This window comes from Peromyscus leucopus, chromosome 3 (assembly GCF_004664715.2).
Source record: "Peromyscus leucopus breed LL Stock chromosome 3, UCI_PerLeu_2.1, whole genome shotgun sequence".
In the NCBI taxonomy this organism is placed as follows: domain Eukaryota; kingdom Metazoa; phylum Chordata; class Mammalia; order Rodentia; family Cricetidae; genus Peromyscus; species Peromyscus leucopus.
Genome location: NC_051065.1, coordinates 82,748,737 through 82,775,391, shown reverse-complemented (window position 1 = coordinate 82,775,391; position 26,655 = coordinate 82,748,737). Strand labels below are relative to the sequence as shown.

General features: G+C 40.0%; 1 protein-coding gene across 1 annotated transcript in view; it reads right to left on the bottom strand.

Moving 5' to 3' along the window:
* Ndnf (neuron derived neurotrophic factor) overlaps positions 1 to 2,926 on the bottom strand; it is a 40,558-nt gene extending 37,632 nt beyond the window's left edge. Inside the window, exon 1 of the mRNA XM_028880760.2 lies at positions 2,436 to 2,926. The gene's annotated coding sequence lies outside the window, so the exon portion shown is untranslated. The remainder of the gene's footprint in view (positions 1 to 2,435) is intronic.
* Between the last annotated feature and the right edge of the window lie 23,729 nt (positions 2,927 to 26,655).

Sequence of the window (26,655 nt, the reverse complement as noted above, 5' to 3'; positions counted from 1 at the left end):
GTTTTATTTATTTTAATTTTTGTGCATGTGTGCGTATGCACACACATGAGCACTTAAGGGCAGGTGCCAGGGAGGACACAGGGATTTGCAGGGAGTTGTGAGTTGATCACTGTGGGTGCTGCTACAGAACTGATGTCCTTTGCAAGAGCATCCAAAGCTCTTAACCTCTGAGCCATCTCTCCAGCCCCCAGAAGAAGAGTTTCTGATGGAAATTTGAAACAGTACTAATCTGTCTAACTTCGGGGGGCGGGGGGCCAGCATTCCCAGTTGCTCCACCATCCCCCAAACTGGAATGTAATTTCACGAGTCACTTTTAGAGAATGAGTGATGGGATATTTTAATATAATCCTGAATATAGGTTTAGATTGAAAATGGGAATTGGGACCATAATTAATTATGTTGCCAAGTTTTTTAAACTCTGAAAAGGCAAAGTGATGAAAATGACATTTCGTAGGGCTCCAGCCCTCTGCAAGTTCAGGCGTTAAAACTGGTAAAATGACAGTATCTTTTTTGACAGTTGATTAGTCCCATATGTGGAATGAGTGTGGGGAAATGAATACAGTTGTGGTGTTGGCTCTTTCGGAAACCACTGTAATAGGAGATTGACATAAAACCAAGTGGGTGTAAACACAGACTTCAGCGAGGGTGATGGCCTTATTAGCACTCTTAATACTTAATAATGAATAATAATAAATACCGACCTCCCCAGCACACTCTGCTCCGTATTCGCATTGCCTCTTGCTCCCATCCATCACTCTTTCAGGATAATAAAACAATTCAAACGCATCCAATCCTCAGCAACAGTTCCCTTGGGAGGGAGGGATGCTTTATCTGTTTTATCTCTACTTGAGTGAACCCAGGGAGGGTTTTTCTTGCTTGAAGGGGGGCGGGGAATGGCGTGGGGGTCCTGTTTATTTCCATTGATGACTCCTCTAGTTCTCACAGGCACTCAGGGACTCGGTGGGAGGAGATGGGGAGGAGTGGAGACCCTCTTCTTCAAAAAGAGAAAGAAAGAAAGAAAGAAAGAAAGAAAGAAAGAAAGAAAGAAAGAAAGAAAGAAAGAAAGAAAGAAAGAAAGAAAGAAAGAAAGAAAGAAAGAAAGAAAAGAAAAAGGGCCACAAAGCACGTAGAAGGAGGGTTGGAAAGAGGATGAGAAAGTAATGTGTTGGAGACCTGCAGCTCAAGGCAAATAAATAAACTATTCCCTGTGATTTAACGGGACTGAAAGACAAGAAGTAAACAAATTGCCAACCCAAGTAAGAGCTCTGCTTTAAAAAATAAATAAATAAATAAATAAATAAATACCAGAGACTTTTCTAAGGTTCAATTTTTCACTCAGGGAGCTAACTGTCCCCAGAGCAGAGAATGGACAGCGCCCTGAAGGGCCAAGGAGGAGGGCGGTGACCTATAGAAGGCTGGGGTGAACCAGCTTCGAGGTACTCTCGCCAGAGAGGGCCTGGCCACCCTACTGCAGCTAGAGCGATCTACCTTGGGAACTATCTCACACTTCAGCCTGGGACGGGAAGACGGGAAGAGTGGGAACAAAGTGCGGGAGAAAAAATGGAAAGGGCACCCCACATCCAGCAGTTTGAGAAGCGCCCCAAAGAGCAGAGAGGGTCTGAAAGCCGGCGTTCAGACCCGGGAGCGTCTCCCCCGCCGCCCCAAGGAGAAAGGTGGTTCGGACTAGAACGCTCCCTGGCTGGCACACAGACTGGGGAGGTCACCACACAGGGTGGCCGCTGCAGCGGGAGGGCGTCCCGACCTCCGAAGCCGCTCTGCTCTGCTGCGGAAAGTATGCGCGGGACCCAGACCACCCAGCTTAGAGAAGTTTCTCTAAGGATGCGGGCCTGCGTGGCAGAGGACAAATGAGGGGAGAGCGCGGGGTCCCTGGGCGAGTCCCAGAAGATGCGGATCACCGCCGCGCCATTACCGTCTGCGGGGAGCCCGCCTCCACGCTCCCTGCCGCGAGTCCCGCAAGCTTCGCAGACCCACGCGGGTGCCCCCCCCCCGTCCCCTCAACACCCAGTCCCGCAGAGCTGGAGTCGGGGGAAGAGGAGGTCCTCGTACCGGGGGAGAATGGCAAAAGCCCACCGGCAGCAGGCCAAAAATCAATGTTCAGGCAGGGCTAGGATAAAGCCAGCGGTTCTGAGGACCCGCTCCAGCCAGACAACGCGTGTCCAGCACCCCCGCCCTAGCTCTGTGTCTGCCCACCTAATGCCTCTCACCGAGGACAAGCCATAGACGGGCCAGACAAGCCCAGGGAGAGATGTCCATGCCCGTGTCCTAGGTGCTTCTGATCTCGTCCATCCCAGTGTTAGGACGCGTCTCAACCCGGACCTGAACCGGCCCCGTGGGTGCAAACGCGGTCGGACTAGATCTGCACCGCCGCACGCAGGCGTCGGGGAGGAGAGGATTGCTTCATTCTTGCTCCTTACCTTAAAGAACTTGTTTGTTTTTCCTAGCGGGAAGAGGAAAGTTTGTTTAATTTATTTCTCCCCGAGGGTGTGGTGCGCGGGGAAGGTCCACGTCCCGGGATTCCACCACGATGTCAAACACCAGGATCTACGAACCGAGGGGACCCGCACGCTAGGGCAGAGGCAGATGAAAGAGCAAAATTCAATTGCCCAAGTGTCCCAACTTTGTGGCGGGAGCTGCAAACTTCCAAGCGGCTGCAGAAGTTGCAGCGAAGTATCGCAGGCAGCCGCGCCCGGCCAGAGGTCGCCCGGCAGCGCGAACTGATGCGGGCGCCGGGTGGCGGGAGGATGCTGAACCGGCCCGCGGAGCTGGCGCTGCTGGACCGGCGGGCTCGCTAAGCGCCGGTGCGGGCTGCTGAGGCAGAGCCCGACACACCGGCGACAGAGGCGGCAGCTCGTACGCGGCTCGCTTAGCTCTGCTCTCTGGCGGCTCCGGGCAAGGAGTGTGCGCTGGCTCCGAGTGTCACAGCAGAAGCCTGAGCCTCTGCCCCTCCCAGCCCGCCCGCCGCTGCCCGCCGCCCCGCCTTCCTCTGCCCGCCGCTCCCCCACCGTGCCTCGCGTCCTCTCTCCCGCCGCGCGCCAGAATGCAACACACACACACACACACACACACACACACACACACACACACACACACACACACACACGTTCCCTCGCTGCCTCTCTCTCCCATACATTCCTGTCCAGCGACCAAGAGCTCCCCTGGCGGGAGGGGGTTCACACAGGACACATTGCTCTCTTCAGGTCCCTGCCACCGGGGGGTGGGGGGTGGGGGTGGGGGCGCTTCTGAGACCTCCGCAAGGATGCACAACCTGGCCAGATGCACACGTGGGACCGTCGCACTGTCCAGAGGCCAAGGAAGCACAATGGAGAGAAACTCTGGGCTTGGTTAGGTATAGGAGAATGTTCAATCCGGAAAGCTGGAGGTTTGAGGAGAGGAAAGCTAAGCGCAGAATGCGACTCTTCACCGACTGCCTGCCCCAGCCTTCTTCACTCTGGAGCCTTTGCGAACCTCTCCAGCTAGAAACTCGGCAGCTGTTTTAACAATTGGAAAAAAAAAAAAAAAAAGACACTACAGGACCAGTGAGACTGGGCAGAAATTGCAAGTCATTAAGGTTGACTAGGTAATTATAGTAAGAAGTTACTTAATTAGCAACCTGGCCTGAGCCTGGGCTTGTGTGAGGGTGGGGTGGGGGTGGTTTACGGAGGGATACCCATCTCATTTTTGTGGCTGAATACCTAGTCTAGCAAGACTTTCTTTCTTTCTTTCTTTCTTTCTTTCTTTCTTTCTTTCTTTCTTTCTTTCTTTCTTTCTTTCTTTCTTTCTTCCTTTCTTCTCTCTCTCTCCCTCCTCCCTCCCTCCCTCCTTCCTTCCATTCTCTCTCCCTCCTTTCCTCTCTCTTTCTCTCAAGACTTTGACCTTTAGTTCTAAAAATATATTGTCCAGGATTTGTTAATAGTGTCAATACTGAAAACATGAAAAAGCTTGTCTATTTCCGTTGCCACCAAAGCAAAGATAAGGCGAAAGACAACCTTATTGAAATCATACTTAGAACTATGAGCTTTCTGTTAAATGCCTTTGAAACTCGAGCATCTTACAGAAGGCAGTCCAACCCATCTTCCAAAGTTCTGAGTATAGGGAGATTACTATCAAAGGCGGATTTGTGAAATGCTTCCCTGCCGTGACATAGTTTTGTAAAAGTCAAAAATAGATAGGTACGTAGGTAGGTAGATAGATAGATAGATAGATAGATAGATAGATAGATAGATGATAGATAGACAGATAGATACAAACAGTCTCAGGAGGTGCTCAGGGTATATAGATTTCAGTGCAGAACTCTGGAGAATGAAGGACTCCAGGCACATAAGGATGAGGGAGGGGAAGAGCATTCCACAAACAGAAGTGAAAAGGTCAAGAAAGTGTCGGAGTACATGGGTACCCCGGGAACAGGGAGGAGTTAGGTGTGGCTGCATTGCAGGTGAAGTGAGCAAGGCCTCCCATCCCAGGCTCCAGCACACGGAGACAGAACTTCTGAATGTGACTGTTGTTTGGAAAATGATTAAAGGTGTTAAGCAAGGGCAGGTCATAAGGTTTGTTAAGTGTCATCTGGTCCACATTCAGAAAGGTCACTCTGATATCTCTTTGGAAGACAAATAGGAGTGAGTTAACAGTGAAGAATTCCACAAGGTGAAAGCAGAAGTAGGTCTCAGCCAAGGAAGATGGGAGGCCAGGGCCATTTCAGATGCATTTAGAATTTGCAGACAGGGGTGAGTATGTACTTAAAGGAAGATGGAAGGAGAGGGTTTAGACTGATTCTAAGTTTTTTGGGTGGCACAAGACATGTCATGGTGCTAATAGCCAGAAGAAGCAATATGAGGGGATATATATATATATATATATATATATATATATATATATATTCATAAATGTATACACACATACAGCATATATGTACATATATAGTAATATATTTTGCTTTATGTTTGTGGAGTTAGGCTGCTGGTGATGTCTGAATTCAGCATTGTGTAGGCATCTGGAAAAGGAGGAAGGTTTCTGAGGGAGGTCAGGCTGGAATTAGGGGTCATCAGCATTCAGGAGTTTTATATGTCTGAAAAGAAAGAGAAGGAAGGCGTCGAGGGTGGGAAAACAGGGGATTGGCCATGCCAGGACAAGAGTGTTACAGAAATAGGGAGAGGAAAGAGAACCTGGCAAAGAAAAAGAGAGAGAGACCAGAAAGAAAGCCAAACTGGTAAGCCAAAGGAATCAGGGACTGGTCACTGTTCTAGGATGTGACAGACAGATTAATATAATCTGACTGAAATGTGGTTTTATTAAAAATAATTAGCTTAACATACAGAGTAATGTTTTTAAAAGTCTTTAAAGTTTTTAATTTTTAGTGATGTGTATGTGTGTTGCTATGCACAAAAGTATAGTCCTTGAGAGGCCAGAAAAAGGTGTGAGATTAGCTGGAGTTAGTGGTTGTTAGGGCACACCCAACATGAACACTGGGGACCAAACACCAAGTCCTCTGCAGAAGTAGCATACCCTCTTAACCACTGAGCCACCTCTGCAGGCCCAATGTCGTGGGGTTTGTGGTGACATTTCCCATATGTATGTGCAGTTTCTCCTTGTTCTCATGTGTCTCCCCACTGATCCCTCTCTTCCCTTTACTTCCTTAGTTACTCCCCTCAGTTACATATAAACACATACATATCTGCATACATATAAATAACGTCAAATCTAGCTTCTACATGTGAGAGGAAACAGTATTTATCTTTCCCAATCTGCTTATTTTGCTTAGCATAATGATTTCCAGTTGTATCCATTTTTTCTGCAGATGTCATGATTTCACTTTTCTTTATGGCTGCATAAAATTCCATTGTGTATATATATATACCACATTTTATCCTCACATCTGTTAATGGACATTTAGGCTGCTTCTACTTCTTGGCTCTTGTGATTACTGTATCAATAAACATGGATATGCAATTATCTCTGTGGTATGTTGACTCAGGGCCCGTTGGGTACATTCTCAAGAGTGGTGTAGCTGGGTCATAAATTAGTTCTATTTTGGGTTTTAATTAGTTATTTTTTATGTGCATGGGTATTTTACCTGCAAGTATGTCTAGGCACTACTTGTGTACCTGGGGTATGCAGAGACCATAAGAGGGTGTCACAGCTCTTGGAACTGGAGTTACATGTGACTGTTAGTCACCATGTTGGTGCTGGGAATTGAACCCAGTTCCTGTAGAAGAGCAGCCAATGCTCTTAACCATTGAGCCATTTGTCCAGCCCTAACTAGTTTCAGGGGTTTTGTTTGTTTGTCTGTTTTGTTTTGAAGTGGCTATACAAGTTTACATTCCCATCAGTGATGACTAGAGTTCTTCTTTCCAAAACCCAACACCATTTACTCTATTTTTGTTTGTTTGTTTGTTTTGATCATAGACATTCTGACTTGGGTGAGGTGGAAACTCAACTCAGTCTTAATTTGCATTCCCTTGATTCTTGAGGATGTTTAATGTCTTTTAAAACATTTATTGTCCATTTATAATTCTTTTGAGAACTGTATGTTCATGTCATTAGCATATTTGATTGGGTCATGTTATTTGAATCTTGATGTTTAGAGTTTTTTGTGGTGTTTAGATTTTTGCAGTTCCTTATGTATATTCCATGTAAGTTCTCTGTCTGATGTGAAGCTTGGAAAGTTCTTTTCCCTTCTGTAGGCTGTTTACTTTGCTCATAAGTTTCTTGTGTTGAAAATTTTCTTGATTTCATTTAAGCCTGTTTGTTAATTCTTGGGATTATTTCCTGTGCTATTGGAGTTCTTTACAGAAATTCCTTGCCTATGTCTTGAAGTCTTTCCTCCTAGTGGTTTTAAAGTTTCAGATTTTACATTAAGGTCTTTGATTCATTTTTAATTGGCTTTTGTGCAGGGTGAGAGATATGGATCTAGTCTCATTTTTTTTCATGTGGAACATAATTTCCAGCATTGTGACTTAAAGCTGTCTTTTCTTCAATGTATGCTGTTGACATAGGGGGCTTTAACTGTGTGAGTTTCTGAATCCTCTACTATAATCCTGATTCATTGTTTACTACATGCATGGATGACCTTGACATCTCTTTTGTGTTGCCCATGTATGAAATATCCATCCAGACAATAGCAGAGAGAGAAAGTAAATTCATCAGAATAGAGACTTTGGTCTCATTTGTTTCACTATCTGACCATTAGAAGAAAGAGTTGTAACATTTGTCATTTTCTTCTTCTTTGAGTCACCTGGTCTGGATTACATGAGGCACAGGAAAATCAGGAGGGCAGGGAACACCTGAAGATGCAGGAGAGAGGTCTACCATTTCTCCAAGAGTCCATTTCCAGGTCAGTATTACGGAGGCAGCCAAGTCTACCAGATCAAATTTCATAAGATGTGTGGAGTGCTCAAATGAGCCCATAACTCTGAAATTATTCTAAATTAGGAAGAAAGTCTAAAGGACATTAAAGGGACTTATTAATTATGCACCTTAAAGACAGACCTGAGTCCATGTAGGAAAATCTGTAAGTACTCACTGAAGATGTTTTTAATGGGAATGCATACAAATGTCCATTCCAAAAGTCAGGATTTTCACTTATCAATGTATTTATTTTCTTTAAAAATGTATCATCAAATGTTTCATTTCTCAAAAAAATGAAACCAGTGGCATTGTATTTTCATATTCATGTGTTCTCTGTATGTTTTGAAGACTTAGGCGCTCTGCCATATTAGATAGAATATGCATTATTTTAGCCAGTCATACTTAATTCTAGTCTTGACAACTACTTGTATAGAGCAAAAAAGCTCTCTGAGTATTAATGTTTTCAGAATATAAAATATAGCAAGTTATAACTTGTGTGTTTCATGGAATAGTACTACATATTAAGGTCCTTCATAGGTATTTGCTCATTTTTGCCCAAATTTTACTGTGAAAATTACAAAATTTATATTTAATGAATTGAAAAAATATTAGAAAATTCAGAGTGGACATTAAATTTATTTGGGAGGACTCTTAGCTCAAGTCTGTGTGTTAGGGTCAGTCCCCCAAGTATGTCTCTGCCTCCTTTTAGGGGAGACTAATTTTAGGTCAATTGTAAGATGCTGATTTGCCCTTTTTCCTGTAGTGATGTTCATACTGACAGTACCAAGACACTGGTGGGAAAATCTGCTAGTACCTGATTGAAAGCAGCAACGCCATGAAACCTTTTTCATGGTTATTTCATTTTCATTGCCACAAATTTCAGTTACCCTTAAGAACACCTTTGTTGTAACAACAAAAGCATTCATTTATTGAAATTTCAGCTCTAAGTCTTTTTAGTAGTCCCTGTGGCAAAACAGGCAATGCACATAAACTCTTCTATTGCATACTAAAGTACACACGGTGTCTATTCTGAAATAAAGTATTTCAATAATTGAGTTGTTTAACTGCTTTTTGCCTGAAATATAGACCTAAAGAATAACTGGTAAACATTCTGTGCTATTTTGATTTGTATACTGATGGACCTTTTTCAAATTAATGAAATACCCGTCTATTCGAGGTAATAAGCGGCAGCATTTATTTTCAACGAAAACAAAATCTGAGCATTTACAGAACTTGAGTCTGTCACAGTGAACTTGATAGCTCTCTGTACTGAAATTGAGGTTATTTTGTATAATCAAATGTATCCATATTTGCAAGATTTACATAAAACAGCGAGCCAGTATTTTCCAAATGATGAATCATAGAATCAGCCCTGAGTTAAAGAGTCTTTCAAAATGCACAATAAATCACTGGGCTCGAATGCAACACAGTGTTAGAAGCTAACTGAAATAGCTTCATTTTTTTTTTTTTTTTTACATTACAATTATCAGGTTTAAGAACCCAGCACTTGCTGGGTTTTGGTGTCACACTGAAGAAGAAGAATATCCAGATTTATTGAATATCATCGTCTCCATTGTAATTTAATGTATTTGTTACCCACTCACCAAATGTAAGTATGTCCTTCAGTATGCAAACATATTTCTTTAGCATGTAACAGTTGACATTCTTCTCTGGGGGGAAATGGGACAAGAAACAGATTGAAACCATCCTCCAAGCTGTGAAGCTTGCATAATATAGTCTTCCTCTTGGCCTTGCTGGCAGAGGGCTTGCCTGTTTGTGCACTCAACTGTCCTTCTCTCCCCACCATACACTGTCTTCCCCTGCACAGCAGGGACTGTAACTCTGTTCTCTACAGTTCCTTCAGCTTAATTAAGATTTGATCACTCTGACACAAGTAGCCAATGTAAAGGTGAAACAAGTCCCAGCCACCATTCAGGCTTCCTAAGGATGTTCAGTCCACTTAACAGACCCAGCATTTACTATGTGCCACATGCTGAGCTGGGAGTGAAAGAAGAAATGAGTCCCTTTCCTTGAGGAACCTGCAGGCTAGTGGAGATGTATGGAATTCGCAGGTAGTACAAGGAAACAATGAGATGCTGTACAAATCTAGGAACAGCTTAGGAGGATGGAATCCCTGGAGGGTTGTTAGAGAAAGTAACATTTGGGGTGGGAGTGCAAAAGTAGTCCAGTGATAGAGCCCTTTTTAGCCTAGCATGTTGGAGGAAAGGGCTTGATCTCCAGCACCACTAGACAAATGTCTCATCCCCTCAAAATAGAAATAGAAATAGAAATACAAAAGATGGCTCCATGGCCATGGGTGCAAAGATTAGAATAAGAAACAACATAGATTTGTTCAGAGAAACAACATTGACAAGTTCAGAGACACTTATTGCTCTGGAAAAATTAACTACTACTGTGGAAAATCATCTAATATTAAATATATGGATAATAATATATTCCATTGAGTCTTAATTTGATTAGAATGTCTTTAGACATTATGGTATATTTCATTATATTATATTTCATTTAAATCAGAATGCTATGATCTTATCGAAAGAATCATTGCATTAAAACAGAAAGATTAAAATTTTTATTTAAAACCTCAGATACAATCTTCACAGATTCTAGGGGCAATTCAATATCCCATATGGAATTTTAAATTATGTTTTAAGGTATTGAGCTCAGTACATTGTATAAAGTCCTTGGTGCAAAGAAATCTAAAAACAATATTTTGCCCAGAAATCTGTAAAGTGATATTAGACATATATTATTTCATCCCCTCAGACATTTAATAAATATGTATTAGGTGTATATTATCTTACATAGGATTCAGGGAGCACAATGCATAGCATGGAGGCTAGCTGGCTTTTAACCACTGGTCACAGCTTCCAACAGTGAATGATAAGTCCAAAGGAAGAGGAAGAACACGGGACGTGACTTCTTTCTACTGGAAATGGTTTGAAATGGCAGGGAAGAGGGTGAGAGTATAGAAATCATAGAAGTGGCATGCAGGGAAGGTTCAGAGAGGGGAAGAAGTGGTAGGGCATGTTCGAGAGGCAGTGGACAGACTTGTTTTGCTGCAATGGATTTAGTCAATGGAACTCACAGAAGAAATTGCTATGTAGGCTGAGCACACTGGAAACACCATGCTAGAAGCTTGGGCTTCATCCTCTTGGCAATGAACAAAACCTAAATATAAAAAGCAAGAAAACAAATACCATTTTCTGCACTTGAGAAGGATGCTGATGACTTATAAAAGAGGTATTCTTCTGATTTCAAGTAATGAGTTTCTCACACATAGAATTGCTGTTTGTTTCACTTCAAAGAATATATTCTCCCATTCAACCCATTTCCTGTGGACATTTTTTATTAATCGATGTATTATACTCTATCAATTACATGGTAGAAACATTCAAGTGTGTTTGAATGTGAATCACATTTTCCAAAGCCTTCTCTGTTCTAGAGTCCTTGATGGCACTGAGTCTAAGCCTCTGGTACCCCAGTACTCTCTTCTGGTGTAGCACTGTGTTACACAAAGGCAGATCATGAGGGGCTAAGCTAGCAGACCTTCTGTGAGGCCACTGAGGATTCATACACACAAATAAGAGAGGAGAAAAATACAGCACCAATCTAGAGCAAAAAGAGGTCCAAAGGAAGTAGGGGGAGAGTCACCTTCCACACAAGTAGGACACAGGGATTGTGTGACAAATAAAAATTCCATAATTGAATTCATGTGAAGATGACCTTATTTTATCCATTTTGTTTAGATGCAGCTAAGGAATACATGCCTTTCATGTGAGAAGTTTGGGTCGAATCCCTCAAAGTTACTTGCCAGTGATGTCATTCTGCCTTTAGGCCACACAAACACAAAGCCTACTTATTTTTAAATGTCATATGTCTGAATGGACATAAATGGAGTGGGAAAAAAAGCACAGGCTTCTGAGCCAGAAGTCTTGGGTACCATTTCCTACACCACTATTCAAATAGCTTTGGAACTGTGTGAACGTGGAAACAGGGAGTCTCTCAGAGGCTGTTCTCACTCATCTGTAAAATGGGGCAATAACATTTCCCTCATAAGTAGTATTGTCACGACTGACAATGTATTTTGTCAATGTAAAGCACCTAGTAAATTATTAGTACTCAAAATTGCCAGTTCTAATTCCCTGGCTTTAATTTCCCTAAAACACATAGACCAGCTGCCTCTTCCTGGTTAGAGAGAAAATCAACTGTAGAGGAATAACAAAATAAGAGAATCACTTGGATCTGGCACACTGGACACCCAGATGATAACTTCAGTTTTGACAAAATACACCAAGACTTCTTCCTTTTACAAATTGGTCTCACATCCTTGACATACTGTGAGAAAAACGTAGTGATTTGTACTTGTGAAATGATGAATCTAAGGCTTCAGGCCATTGGTGGCTGAGCCAGGATCTGAGACACATTCAGTGTGACTCCCAATATGGTGTTCCCAACCAACTCAGTCCAGGGAAGGTGCCTGGAGAATTATCAACTATTTTCAGATTCATTTTTCTTTTCTTGGTCTTCTCATGTTAATGGGCATAAAAAAAAAAAGACTTGACCACAAAATAGGCCTGAGAGCCCCTTGCTGGCACCTGATGAGAATGAGCCAAGCACAGACACTGTTTCTGCCAGTCTGTGCCAGCTATCAATGCCAGCCACAACCTTTCAGACCACAAGTCCAGAAAATTGAGTCACAGTGAGGCAAAACATCCCATACTAATTTGTTTAGCTATGTGATTACATTCTGCCATTGCCCTAGTGGGGATCCTGAACACCTTTAACTAGCTTGTCTATGAAATGCACTTTAGATAAGAGGGCAAAGGCAATTAAAAGAAAAAAAAACACATGTCCCTTGTAAAATATATGTATGTGATTATGTATTTGTACCCTTGATTAACCAATTTCCAATACAAGTAACTTGGTAGCCTTGGAGCTTGGTTATTTACAAAGAAAATGTCATCTCTACATCAATGTTTTGGCTGTTTAGTCACTGTTATGTATTGGGTGGCTTGTTCATGCCCACTACCATCAGTGGTCAATAGGCTCCAAGAAAGCCATTTTTTATTCTGAGTCCCATTTTTACAAGACTTATCAGATTACTCAGAAGAAATTCAACTTAGGAAATGCTTTTAGTTAATTCCCATTCACTCCCTTTCCCCCCTCTCCTCCCCTCTTTTCCCTCCCTCTTTCCCTCCCCTATCTCCCCTCCTACCCTCTCTCTCCCCTCTCCCTCCTACCCTCTCTCCTCTCCCCTCTCTCCCTTCCTTCTCACCCTTTCTCTCCTCTCTCTCTCCTCTTCCTTCTCTTTCCTTTTCTTTGGTTTCCATGATATTCCTGCGAGAGCCCTGCCTCCCAAATGCTGGAACCAAACATATGCCACTCATGGTTTTCTCCTCTTTTGTGGGGAGGGGAGGATAGATTCAGGGTAGTTCTTCACAAATGTGGCAAAAGGTCTAGAAAAATGAATAATAAACCAATTTTCATCACCTTAACAAGTGTTGTAAACTATTTCTTGGTACTTTGGCATATAAAAATTGCCTTATCAAAAATAAAACTTAATAGGATAGTATTATTCTAAAATTATATTAAGCTTTCCATGTGTGTTATTGGACTCAAATATGCTAAGGTTATTGCATTAAACCAACCAGTGTAAGTTTTGCCCCATCTCCACTAGGAAGAGAATGTGTTTATATTTCCTCCATTGTGCCAAGTCAGATCCTCAGATGACTCCATCAAACATGAACACTACACTGCAGATTTCACAGTCTGTATGTGGAATGTAATAAGGAACAAGGGTTTGTTCCTGTCCCCTGAGCATAACTTCTCCCTCCCCCAGGAGCTGAAGACTGATCCCAAGGCCTTGTGCTTGCTAGGCAAGTGATCTACCACTGAGCTAAATCCAAAACCCAAGCATAACTTCCCAACCTCATTATGCTCTGTTGAAGGAAAAATTGTATTATTTTTGGGCCACTTCACAAGAGTAAAACCATTTTGCCTGAATAATAAATTGTAATTGGATCCTCAAGTGATTTTAGCAAAAGAGTTTCTGTAACAATAGAGTCTGATGTGACTGAAAATTACTGGTATTCCAGAGGGAAAAATCTGATTTTTCTCTAATATGTTTAGATTAATCTAGCCTGAACCCCCTTCATTTCATTGGTTTAATCCTTATATGCAATTTTCTCTCCCCAAATACAAAGAATTGCATTTATTTCCTTCCTGTTCTTCTTTTCTTGGTACCTTTGTACATTTTTTTGAAGCCATGCATTTCTAGTAATGTGATAATCACAGTATTTTGTCACTTCTCATGTCCAAGCTCAAACAGCTCAACCAAAATCCGAGGGAGTTCCAGTTCAAAGAGACACTAAAGGTAATATGTTTTCCTGTAATTAGGGAAAAATAACAAAATGAGAATTCAAATAGGTTTGAATCTCAGATGACTGGAATATTAAATTTATTTGTGCATCTGTCGAAACAAGGGAAAAGCATTTTGATTTGCAGGGGGAAAACACAGAAAAGAAAGAAGGAATACTTAAAACAACTCACCCCTGTGAGAAACTGCAAATCACCTTCTTAGTGATGAGCAAGTTGTGCTAAATACAGAATGTCATTCACAAACTAAAGGCAAACTTACATCCAATCGACTCTGGGCCAGAGTTTTCAATACTGTGAATATTCTTGAAGGAGGAGGCCATACATGCACTCCAGCCATGACTCAAATTCAGACATAACTTCAGATCTGCAGCAATGTGACTCTCTTCCTCTTTTTACCAACAGATTCACTCACGAATCCATTTTCTCCTTATCTTTACTTCAAGACAAGACATAAAAGTAGTGAAAAAAAAACACAATAAAGTGAACAATACTGCCAATGAGTGATAGCAGCTTTATGAGAAGAAAGAGGGGAGGATGGATGAAAAGGAGATAATAATTAAGAACTAAAAATTGGCATGAGAAAGTAAAGGCAGATAGGTGAAATCATGAGCAGCACTAAGGTTGAACAGCCAAGATCCTGGAGTAGAGGATGTAGAAATGAAGCAAAGGTGGTCTCTTTAATAACTAGATATTCCAAAGAAAAAGGCTGAAGTCTAGTCCCCACCTCTTCTTACAATTTATAAAGGTCAATCAATACAAAGTGGGCCAAAGAACTAGCTCAAACCCCTCAGGGAAACATTTCAGGACATTGGCACAGACAAGAGCTTTCTGAATGAGACTCTAAAAGTAGTAGGAATTGACAAATGTGATTACATGACACTGAAAAGCTTAAACACAGCAATAGAAACAATTAATTGAAGAAAGAAACAAGTCTACTGAAGAGAAGGAAATCTTGGACAGCTATTCATTTGACATTGATTCATATTTAGAATATGTAAAGAAATGAAAAATTAAATGCCAAAATAACATATGATGAAATCAATGAATGAGCAAATTAATGTTGAATAGACATTTCTCAAAGGAAGTAGAAACAGCCAATAAATATATGAAAGGATGATCAACATCCTCAGCCATCAGGGACATGCAAATTAAAACAGCTTTGAGGTTTCATCTCACCCCCATCAGAATAGGTCATCATCATCAACAACAACATATCCCAACTAACAAGTCCAAGATAGAACAATGCCACAAAGTTAGTCAGCCCCACAGGTGGTGCTGCCAAAAGGGGTCATAGATTGAGATGTGTGAGGTGGGGTGGGAAAACAGACATGGCAGAGAGAGGGGTCCATAGAATAGAAAGTGTGATGTGGGGTGGAAACACAGACATGGCTGAGGGAGGCAGAGAATAATGAAGTGAAAATACTGTAAAACCTTGGACCAGAATGCCATAGTCATATCATTAGGTTCCTGTTGATGCATCAAGAAAGCACACTGAAAGCACAAGGCAACTGCAGCCATCACAGGACAAGTTTGGAGATCCTCAGAGGTTGGAGACACAGAAGTGCTTAAGTCAGAAGAGTCTTTTCAGTGAAAAGAGAGAAAGTAAATTGGATTGTGGATTTGAACCAACTGGGATTTAAGCCAATTTGCCTTAAGGTAGAATTTCCCCAAGGTTTTCTGTATTTAAACACAGCGTCTACTATTACTTATGTGATTGCTTTGTTTAAGATGTAGACCCCCTCTCTATGAACTCGCTTATTTTAGGAGGAAATTAACAACCTAAACAGCAATATCAGTGTCATGTGCTGGTTATGTTTTTTCTTTTCCTTATACACATTAAAATAAACATTTTATAAAAGTGGAATCCCTTTAAATACCCTCATGTCATTGTTTCTTGTATGCGTTACAGGTGAGATACTTGTAGACTGTGAGGAAGGTGGAACTCTTGTCTGGCTTCTGCAGTGGTAAGAAGTCTCTGAAAGAGCTTAAGGAGGCAAGAAATACAGTAGAACTATGGACAGAGTACTAAGTCTGCAATGGGGGCATGGCTGGGCTGAGGGGAAGGAGGCAAGGAGAAAGACCCCTGAGATCTCATAGAGAGAATAGACAGGATTGGTTGCTTTTGTACCCTTTCTAGTCAAAGCAAAGATGGTCTGATTCCAGACACACGGAGTTAGACTCTACCCCCATGGAAGAACAAAAATATTTGGGTTATGTTTAGTCTACCACAGCTCCTATAATCATATGCTAAAAGCTCAGTCTAGCTGAGTACAGCATCAGCAGCATAACTGAAGAGGTTCTGGTAACTTGAAATGCCATTTCTGCACTCCTTTAAAGACGTACCCTGCTTTACAGAATCAGGTAATGAAGAAAAGGGAGATTTCTGTAGTTTTACTCTGTTCAGCTGGGGATGCCAATCTCAGGTCCTGTCTCATATGTTTACACACATAACTCCTAGCCATTATTTTGTCTGCATAAGGTAGAAGACCATACTTATACTACAGATGGAAAGAACCAAATTAATAATCAATTTAGTTTATTTCAATCTGAATAAAACACAAACTACCTTGTTTTATTTAAAGACTCTCAGTTGGGCAAACAACTATTCCAGCCATCTGAGCAGACACAATCAGTAGAGTAGAACCTATGCCTTAGTGTCAAGTTGGAGGGAGGACATAATTCACTTATTAATTCCTAAGCACAGAATTAATTACTATGATAGTACTTCACTGAACACTTCTAGCATGATATTGACATCTCAAAAGTATAGAAAAAGTGACAGTGTTGACATTTTACTAACAAATGTTTAAGAAGCAATGAGAAGTTCCCAAATTTGCCTAAACCAATAAAAAGTTTTATTTTTTAAACTTCATTTCTAGTTTGGAAAGGGTTCTTTTTCTGCTTATTTTTTTCAAAGTCTAAACATTCAAAATGCTTTTAAAAAAATTTCTGTACCATTTTGTACCCAATGTTAATCTAATTTTACTCTGTTACAATATACCTCTAACACTCTGCCTGGTGGTCTTAAGGATGAACTCTGTATAGCATATTTCAGCTTTGCTTGCTCTGTTAGACTCTTCCAGTGACCGATGATGGAGGAGGAGCACCAGGTTGGAGGAAGAAGGAGCAGATTTTTTTCCTTGTTTCATTCTTGAACCTGTTTTTACTACCTACTGCCATTTGCTTCTCTGTTGTGATGGTTCTTCAGGCAGTCACAATATTTTGTAGACTACAGTTGATGGGTTTTTGTCTGTTTGTTTGTTTTCCAACATTTATCACCAGCCTCATTACAATTCCTCAGAGATATCAATACCAAGTGACCAGTACTCTCTCCTCGGGGGCTCAATGCTCTTTCAAGGATCGAAGACAACAGAAATAGGTAAATAATGACATAGCTTTGGAGATCATAGCTGCACCTCACATGGGCTCCATGTGTCCATCTCCAGGCTGGGGGCTCTAGCACTTTCTGTCTTTCATCCCACAAGTTGCAACTTCTTTCCCAACTGCATTCTGTGTGGTTATGTTGTGATCACCTTTTGCTTTTCAGTTCTTGTAACAAATCAGTGGGAAAAAAAAACTTTTAAAAATAGTTGTGGTTTCTGTCTTATGGTTGGAACTTGACAGTTACATCTTATTTACTACGTGAAATACTTTCTTAATAACACAAAGAGAGCAGTATGCCATTAAGCCCTATCAGAATGCAGAGGTGAGAAAGACACATATCTGACTGACCTTCAACCAAAAAATGCCAAGGATACACAGTGGAGAATTGCTTCAATAAATAGTATTGGGAAGAACCACATGGAAGAATAAAATTAGATTTGTGTGTCATGTCATGTACTAGAACCATGTAGCTAAAATTGATTAAAAATACAAATGTAGTCTTAAAACATTTTTTATAGATTTATTTTTACTTTATGTGTATAGGTGGTTTGCCTGTATGTGTGTCTGTGCACCACGTGCATACAGTGTCCACAGAGGTCAGAAGAGGGCAGTGGAGACCCTGGAACTGGTGTTACAGATGGGTGTTAGCTGCTGTAGGTGCTGGGAATCAAACCCAGGTCCTGTAGAAGAGCAGCCAGTGCTCTTCACTGTTGAGCCATATGTTCACCCTCCAGTCTTGAAACTTTAACTGCATTGTGAAAATACCAATGATATTGATATGATCAATGATTTGGGGGCATGACCCCCAAAATACAAAGGAAAGTAGCTAAATTGAATTGTAGCAAGCTAAAAATCATTTGCACAGCAAACAACCAACAGAGTGAAGACAATCTATGTACAGGGAGAAAAAAATTACAACCCATATGTCTGATAAGGAGCTCAAAATATGTCAGGAGCTCAAAAATCTCATTTGCAAGAAAAGATGTGACTCTATTAAATATGGGTAAAGGGCTCGATATTTCTCAAAGGGTCAAAGGCATAAATGATCAACACATAGATAGAGAGTTTAGCAGCATTAATCATGGAAATGCAAGTCCAAAGCTCGAGAAGATACAATATCAGACTCTTTAAAATAGTTATTATGAAAAACAAACAATAATAATCATTGGCAAAAACATGGGACAAAGGGACCCTCTACATTTTAGTACTCTCACATTTGTAGCATCACTACTTACAAAGACAAAATACGGCATCAAGACTTGAATGTGAACATACACACACTCATGCATACACTATAATGAAATACCATTCAGCTGTAAAACTAGCCTGTCATTCACAACAGATGGACCACCCTCTGTTATACCTTTAGTTAGCAAGGCCTAAAACTGAGGCAGAATAAAGTCTCATGCAATAGTCAACTTTATTCAGAGCATCAGACAATTTTTACTCTGAGGTTTAAGCCTTTAATCCCAGCAGAGAAGGGCAGAGGAAGGCAGAGATTTGTGAGTTTGAGGCCAGCCTGGCTTACAAAGGGAGTTCTAGGACAAGGCTGTTAAACAAAGAAACCCTGTCTCAAAAACAAAAACAAAAGCAAAGTATCACCTGAGTAAAGTATACAATCACAAGGACAAGCTGCATTTGCTGAAAACATGCTTCCCATAAAGGCATATGAATAACAAAAGTTGAGGTAAATGCACTCCTGTCCACTACACCTGGGAGGGGCATGAAAACACATTGCAAAAACAATTATGTGATTTGGAGAAACTGAGGTCATAAGACTCTTGTCTTGTTTTATTGGAGTTTTTTCAGAAGCACTCATATTTCCCTTCACATAGCTTTATTCATGGACCATCTTCTGACAACCCTCCAGGACATTAAGCTTATGAAATAAGCCATAGGCAAAGAGATACATCCTGTCTGATGTCAGTTATATGGGGCATTTAAAAACACCAATGTTTCAATGAATTCAAACTTATAATAAAAAATAGTAGAATGGCTGCTGCTTGGGGCTGGCATTATGGTGGGAAAGGAAAAGATGCTGGCAGAGAGTTCAGAGTTTTAGTTCAGTGAAATGAATTCATTCTGCAGCTCTACTGCATATATTGCAAATGATAGACATACTTGAAAACTGATAAGATACTAGATCATAATATTCTCAGCATAAAATATGTGAGATGAACATGTAATTAAATGAATCTCATATAGTGATTTCATAATGTAGAAGCACATGTTGTTGCTTCTACATTATATAACCTGATGTTATATCCTAAATGAACTACTTTTATTTGGTAACTATACCCTATTAAAAGGAGAAGGATGTGACTAAAAAAATCTTAAGATTAGATAGACTATATTTATTTTAAGATTAGATAGACTATAATATTAAAGTCACATACAACACATAAGGGTAGATTTTATAATATTCATATCTGTGGCTAATCTGCCTCTTAGCCTCATGAATATAATGCAAGATAAATAGGATACACATAAACCAGGAAATATTAAAATATAGTTTCAAATAAGTTTTTTTTTCTAAAAACTATAGCAGAAAATCCAAATTTATAAGTTTTTTATGCAACTAAGTCAAGCAAGGGATTATAGAAGAAAAGAAGTCTAACTTCAGGGTACTGAGATTCAGTCCCTGATGGAGTATATGGAGTGAGGAACACAGATTAGTTATGGTTCCAAGTAGAAGAGATCTACCACTTTGGGCTTTTTTTGCCTATTGGTCCTGAAGGGCGCAGCAGGGGTGGGGGAGTGGGAGAGTGGTCCTGTGTGAATTGAATAATGTCTTTTGCAGACAGAATCCTTCTCCTTGACTGAGAGGCTCTTAATAGTAAATGCAGTTAGAAGGCCAGCTGTAGGTGTCAGCCATGGATGTCACTGGCTTCAAGGTGCTAAGGGGAGCCTCAGGCTGGAGAACGGTAAAGGAGCACTTGGAGAGTTTTATGAAAATTTCCATAATAACTAGCACATAAATATACCCATGGGAGGACAGACAAGAGCGTGATCACCTCTGTTGTCCCAAGAAAGCCCACTCCCGAGTGGCTGGGTACTCACAGGAGACATTTGCCTGCCATTCAATATCCATCTGCACTCCTAGAAGTGTATGCAGCATTAATGTGTTATCTCCTAAAAGTAAAAGTAAACCATATGTTTAATTCATATTTGTATTGCTTTTTTAAGTTTCTAAAAGCGTTTCATAGCCATAATTCCCTTTGGAACCAAACAAGAAACAAAGAAGCAACCAGTGCAGACATTGGGTTTTATATAGATTTTGCAAATGGAGAAAATTTTGAGGTTCAGAAAGGTCATATAACCAGTATGTTAGGTTAAAAAGGGCAAAGCTTGCATCTGTCAGGTACATTTTGCCATATCAGCTGATTCTGTGCCCAAGAGTAGCACTAGAATTGGTTGAGTGGCAGAATCCAAAATGTCTGTGACTTGATATCTCCTCTCTCGTTCTGGAAGGATTTTCAGAATTTTCTCCTTAAATATCTAGGACCTTTAAAATAGCATTGAAGTCTTTCATACAAAAAAAGATTTAAGTTTCCTGAAAGAAATCTGCTCATTGACTTTCTGTTTTATGCTGCCGTTCCAGATAACACTTCTTTAGTTTTGTTTGTTTATAATCCCATGAAAATATATATTGAAAAGCATTCATGGTGTCTTAGGAATGGGAATATGAGGGGCCAGCGAAGGATGTCTTGGCCTGTGTGAAGTGGTCAGTAATAGCAGCAGGGTGTAATGGACCCAGGGAGTGTGAGCGTGAGCAACAAATGACTACCCACATGCTGAATGCCCAATCTGTTACTGTGGTGGGAAATACTTTAAAATGCTCTTGGGTCTCCCTCGCCCTTATATGTATAATAGAGAAGTTGAAGAGGATGACCCTCTGTCTAGCTCTTGCTGGGTGAGGACTGACACTTTAAATAAGCAAGCTACACTACTGCTTATTGATTTTTACTATGTAGATGACTGTTCATCTTCTGAATGATGAAGAGTGGTTCAGCAGGGAGTAAAGTGACTTCTTCAGTAGTTCAGTATAACCTATGAGAAATACTGTTCCTAATGTGTTAGGATATGCTAACACACATGAGCTAATGCACAGACTTTCCTGGGGCCAATATGTTTATTATATCACTCCTAGAAACCACTGTTGGTTATCTGAAGATGACCTGAATGTCAAGATGTAACAGTAAGCATAGATAGACCATCTCTGTACATGCAAAAGCAATTGTGATAGAATTGCTCTATGTGTGTGACTTATTATTGACTTGCTTAGATAACACCATTGTTGTTTAATAGAAGCATTGTCTTACAGAAAATGAAACCATCGGGACAACCAGGAAACATCCCTTTTTCCAAAATTTAATACATTTGATTACTATAAAATATTCATCACATATTATATACATGATTGGATGCCTACAGTCTTTTTTAACGTGTAACTTTTTTTGCTATGTAAAAACAGTATGATAATACCTGAACATGAAATAAACACAGTTTCTACAAACTAATTTATGAGCATACAGGGAAGGAAATGGGTAAAACCAATTAAATACAGTCCATAAAGTGTGGGATGCTTCTGGAAAAATACAGGATGGATCCTGGACAAATGTAATGCTAGTATGCTGTGGAAGAAGACATGCAAGCTCAGAAGCATGGTGAACAAGGATTTAGCCATGCTTGGCATGAACTGAGATTGAGAGTGGTTGAAACAATGTATGTAAAGACCCAGGGCTGACAACGACCACTGTAAGTTGAGGAAACTCAAGCTAAATGCACATGATTATTGAACTGGAAATGGTTGAGGGTAAGGGGTAACAGTCATATTATGCTCACTCTTAACAACCATCTGAAGGCAACTGGACTTGGTCCTTCAAGACATTAGAGTAATTAATATGTTCAGTCAAAGGCGTAACCAGACTTGTATTTATCAAGCTTATGTTGTGTTCAATGCGATAAATGGATTACCAGAAAACATAACATATGTAAATGTTACACAGCACTGTACTAGTTTTTCTTTCTATTGCTGTGATAGACACCATGACCAAAATCAACCTGGGGAAAAAGGGGTCACTTGGCTTACACTTCCCATGTCACAGTCCATCATCAAGGCAAGTCAGGGTAGGACTCAAGGAAGGAACCTGGAGGCAGGAACTGAAACAGAAGTCATGAAAAAGTGCTGCTTACTCCCCAGGGATTACTCAAGCCTTCTTCTTGATAGATCTCAGGAACACCCAACCAAGGGTGCACCACCCACAGTGAGCTGGGCCCTCCCACAATTTTTAATTTAAAAAAATGCCCCAGAGAAAGCCCACAGGTCAGTCTGGTGGAAGTCATTCTTCAACTGAGTTTCCCTCTTCCTAGGTGACTCTAGTTGTGTCAGATTGAAAAAGAACTAACCAGCTCAAGTAGAAATCAATAAATGACCTGAAAGATGAGTCAAAGCCTTTACAAGATAAAACCTGGAAATGTTGTTTCTGATTAGAAAGAGTTGAACCTTGTCAAGAAGATGGCATCTAGCCAGGTAAGGTGAGGTGAAGCTGTATTACCAGCATTTGATAGGGTACAAATTTGAGGCCAGTCCTGGCTACACAGTGAATACCAAGCAAACCAAGCTTATGATTCAAGATCTTATCTCAGACAGACAGACAGACAGACAGAGGATAGATAGGGAAAGAGAGATGATAGATAAATGTGACAAGAAAGGAAAAGAACGATTAGAGCAAAGTGACATCTGAGATTTGTCTTAAATGTGTGAGAAAGTTGGAGCTTATTATGTCTGCTGTAGGAGAATAACATCAGTGAACAGAAAATATCAAAAGAGTGTTTGGAGAATGGTGAATGATTTCAGTGCAGTATTATATATGTTGAAAGACAGACACTACGTCTCAGAATGTAAACTGGAGCTATCTGGAAGAAAGCCACATGTCTCAAACTTAGGAGTTTCAACTTGTTTCAAAATATAATGAGAAGTCATAGAAGATTCCCCCCACCATATTTGAAAGTCAAGACTTTTGAAATTAGAAAGATATGATGGCATACTGAAATTAAAGACATCAAGGTGTTGAGTGTTTCTAAAGACATATAAAAGCATTAGACAGAAACTGATTAATATATGATGAAGTAGTTGCATGGGTGAGAAAGCAGTGCCACAGTCATCCTGTTGAGACAGAGAGGCCTGCATTGCTTAACGCCCTCGGTGCTGTGGGCTGTCAACCAGCTCCTGCCTACACTGCAGTTAACAGTGGCCTCAGATAGACAACCAACTGGCCTTTGAGTTCTAAGGAGACCAATGTAGCATCCAAATCTAAGACCAGAATATGGATTTCTAGGCTTTTCAAAATACAGAGCTTACAAAAATTTACTGAGTGTGAACTACTTCTGTTTTTATGTATGTAACAATAAGCCAAAATTTAATGTTTGAAATTCCATATTGATTTAAAGGAAGAATATAAAATCCTGTTTGTTTTTGAGAGTCTTAGATTATTATATGGTATACTATTTTGACTGTAAATGTAAAGAAGAATGTATATCTTAAAATTTTTAAAATTAATACTTCCTTTGATTATAAGAGCTCTTGAAAAATATTAAATATTGTAACATTTTAATTTAATTTACATTTTTTTCCTTTAGCTTTCATAGAAAAAAAGGGGAAAAAGAACTACGGTATTTTCAATGATATCACAGTGCCTCGCACTTGGCTTTTAAAACATACAATGCTTCTTATTTACCAATGGTATCTCTAAGAGATTTCCTTCCTGGGTGCCAGTTGACTTCTTATCAGCTGCTGAATGTGTGTATTCAAGGTGTGATGTGTAGGGGAAATTTGTCATTAAGTGAGAAGTTTGATGCTCCAACTAAAATAGTTCTGCATTGCTTCATAAATAGAATTGTTATCTACTAAGAATAAATTCAATAATTAATTCTAGAGTTAATATATTATTATAAAGTATACAATGCCATAAGAGGTTGAATAAATATTTTTAATATTAGTTATAAATACTATTGTGAAAAAAAAAAACAAAAAGCCCCTCATGAAGCTGCTTAAATATATTAAAATACTGTAAAGCATGGTAAGTTTTAGTAAGGAGAGATTTTCATATTCATGACAGCAACTGTAAATATGAACAAAATGAGCTCTGCAACTTCGCTCTGCCCTATTTTCATTAGGTAAGATAAGATGTGCAATTTAAGTAGCAACTTGTATACACTGGCTAAGAGTGTGTGAATGAATGCATAATGATATTTTTCGAAAATTTGACAGACATGTGGGACAGACCCTAGAATTTGCTCTTTGTAACTGTAGTTTCCAGTCCTGAGGGCTTCCTCATCTTTCTGGCTGGTACTTTGTATTGAAAGCTTTTATTTATATATGTGTGAACTTTTTATTACTGACTCACTAAGAAAGTCGCGGAAATTCAGGTTTTAAGGTGTAGTTTTTAATCAAAGTGTTTTCATTTGTTATTTTTAAGCCTACGAAACAGAAAAGGACCTGGGAGGGCTCAGTGCTAGGCCATCTAAGTCTTAACGGAGGCACAGTTGCGAATATTAGCTGTCAGATGACATGCATTCTAAGTGCTAATGTTGTTTACACAAAAAAGACACCAGAGAAACGGAGGGAAATCACCCCTTAGGATTTTACACCCTGACAACAGGGAAAGTTAGGAATAGGGCTTTTCAAATTTTCATTCATTTGAGACAATAGTTCCATCTAGTGGACATTTGACTCAGAAACAAACCCTTGAAGCCAACGTTAGTTTTCTCTTCTAATGAAAATAATACAGAGAATAGTAAATTCATAATGAAGAAGATAGATATCAAATGAATTAGCAGAAAAAAGAATTTATCTGTAAATTAAAAATTCAAGTATTTATGAATGAGTTGATATTTAGTACAGATTTATCTAATTTGTGACTAAAATGAGCCAAGCCACACAAAAGGCCCAGTGGACTATAGCCAGAAGCAAACCAACTTGTTTAAAATGTGTCTTGTCTCAAAACTGCATGACTGAGTTATTCATTCATTATTCACTCCACCAGCGTTGACTGTTACTGTGTGATACTCAGTGTACTTTAGTGGAGTGGTTCCAGTGAGGCTCTTGATGTTGAAACTTGACAATAATCCAAAGTGAACCATTGGCAAACTAAAAAGAAAAGAAAAATGAAAGCACTCCACCTCAGATAATCAATAATCTTCGACGCAGCCAATTGGTTCAGATGCTTAAATCAAACACAAGCCATGCCAAAGATTTCAAACTGCTAGCCCAGTTGAAATTTGTATTGGTTCTGTTGAATGTTGGTTCTAACTACACTATCCCTAAGAGTGGATGGGAGCCTGTAGTACAACTAGAATACTGCAAATATAGAACCCTGTAGTAACAGTTTTTTTGGTGTGTGTATGAATTCACTGTCAGTGAACTTGAAATCTAAACCTTCAATGAATGGTTCTATGAAACAGATCCAGAATTAATTTTATTCTGAAACATCAACAGTTGGTTAGATTGTTTACTTTTATTTTGTTTCAAAACCAAAATGATTGTACCAGACAAATCTTTAAAAACACACAGTCTGAGTTCTCATGGTAAGATCTGGAAGAGGCGTGGTGCATCTTGATTACATTGCTGGACCAAGATGGCTCAAGCCACAGCCAGCAACCTGACCAGAAGGGCCACCCTAGTTTAAGGGAAAAATCACTGCATCTGTTTTGCATACCCTGGGACCATTCCTAGCCTGGGTTTAGGCTTATGAGCTACTTTCTCTCTAAGGATTCCTATACAAAAATGCCAGCCTGCAATCCTAATCAGTGACATAATCCTTGAATGTCTTTTCTGTAAGCTTCAAGAAGTTAAGCCTTGTCCTTTCATTAGGATGGACAATGTGTAACTGAATGTCTTTGTTACTAGTTGGTATTTTTCCACATTATGAGTTGCAAAGTAACTGAGGCATGAATACTCCTGAATCCTGAAAAGGTCTCATTAAATGGTTCTGGCAGAAGAGAACTTGGAGAATGAAATGCTACAGATTAATAAATTGGAAGGTGATGTGGAATCTATGTAAGCAAATAGAATAAAATCCCCAAGAACCAGTAAAGCAAAGACTGAGAACAAAACACAGATGTGACAATGGATGAAGAAAACACTTTGATTCATAGAAAAATCTAGTGGTTTTAATAAGTGGTCATTTAGAAATACTATGTACTACTCATGCTAATGGTTAGAAATTGCTCTTCTACAGGCCCAGGAAGAGAGTGAGACCAAATCCTAGGGCTTCACACAGACTAATCAAGCATTCTACCATGAAGCTTACTTACCCTGTCCCTAATACCAGTTTCTTTTATTGCTGTCTCACTCACTAGAAATTTCTAATGAACTGTTTTGGGGAAGAGAGATTGTTTTGAGACAGGGTCTCACTGTGTATCTCCAGTTGACCTGGAACTCATGGACTTCCTGCCTTAGCTCCCAAGTGCTGGAGTTAATTGTAGGTATGAATCACCTTGTCCATT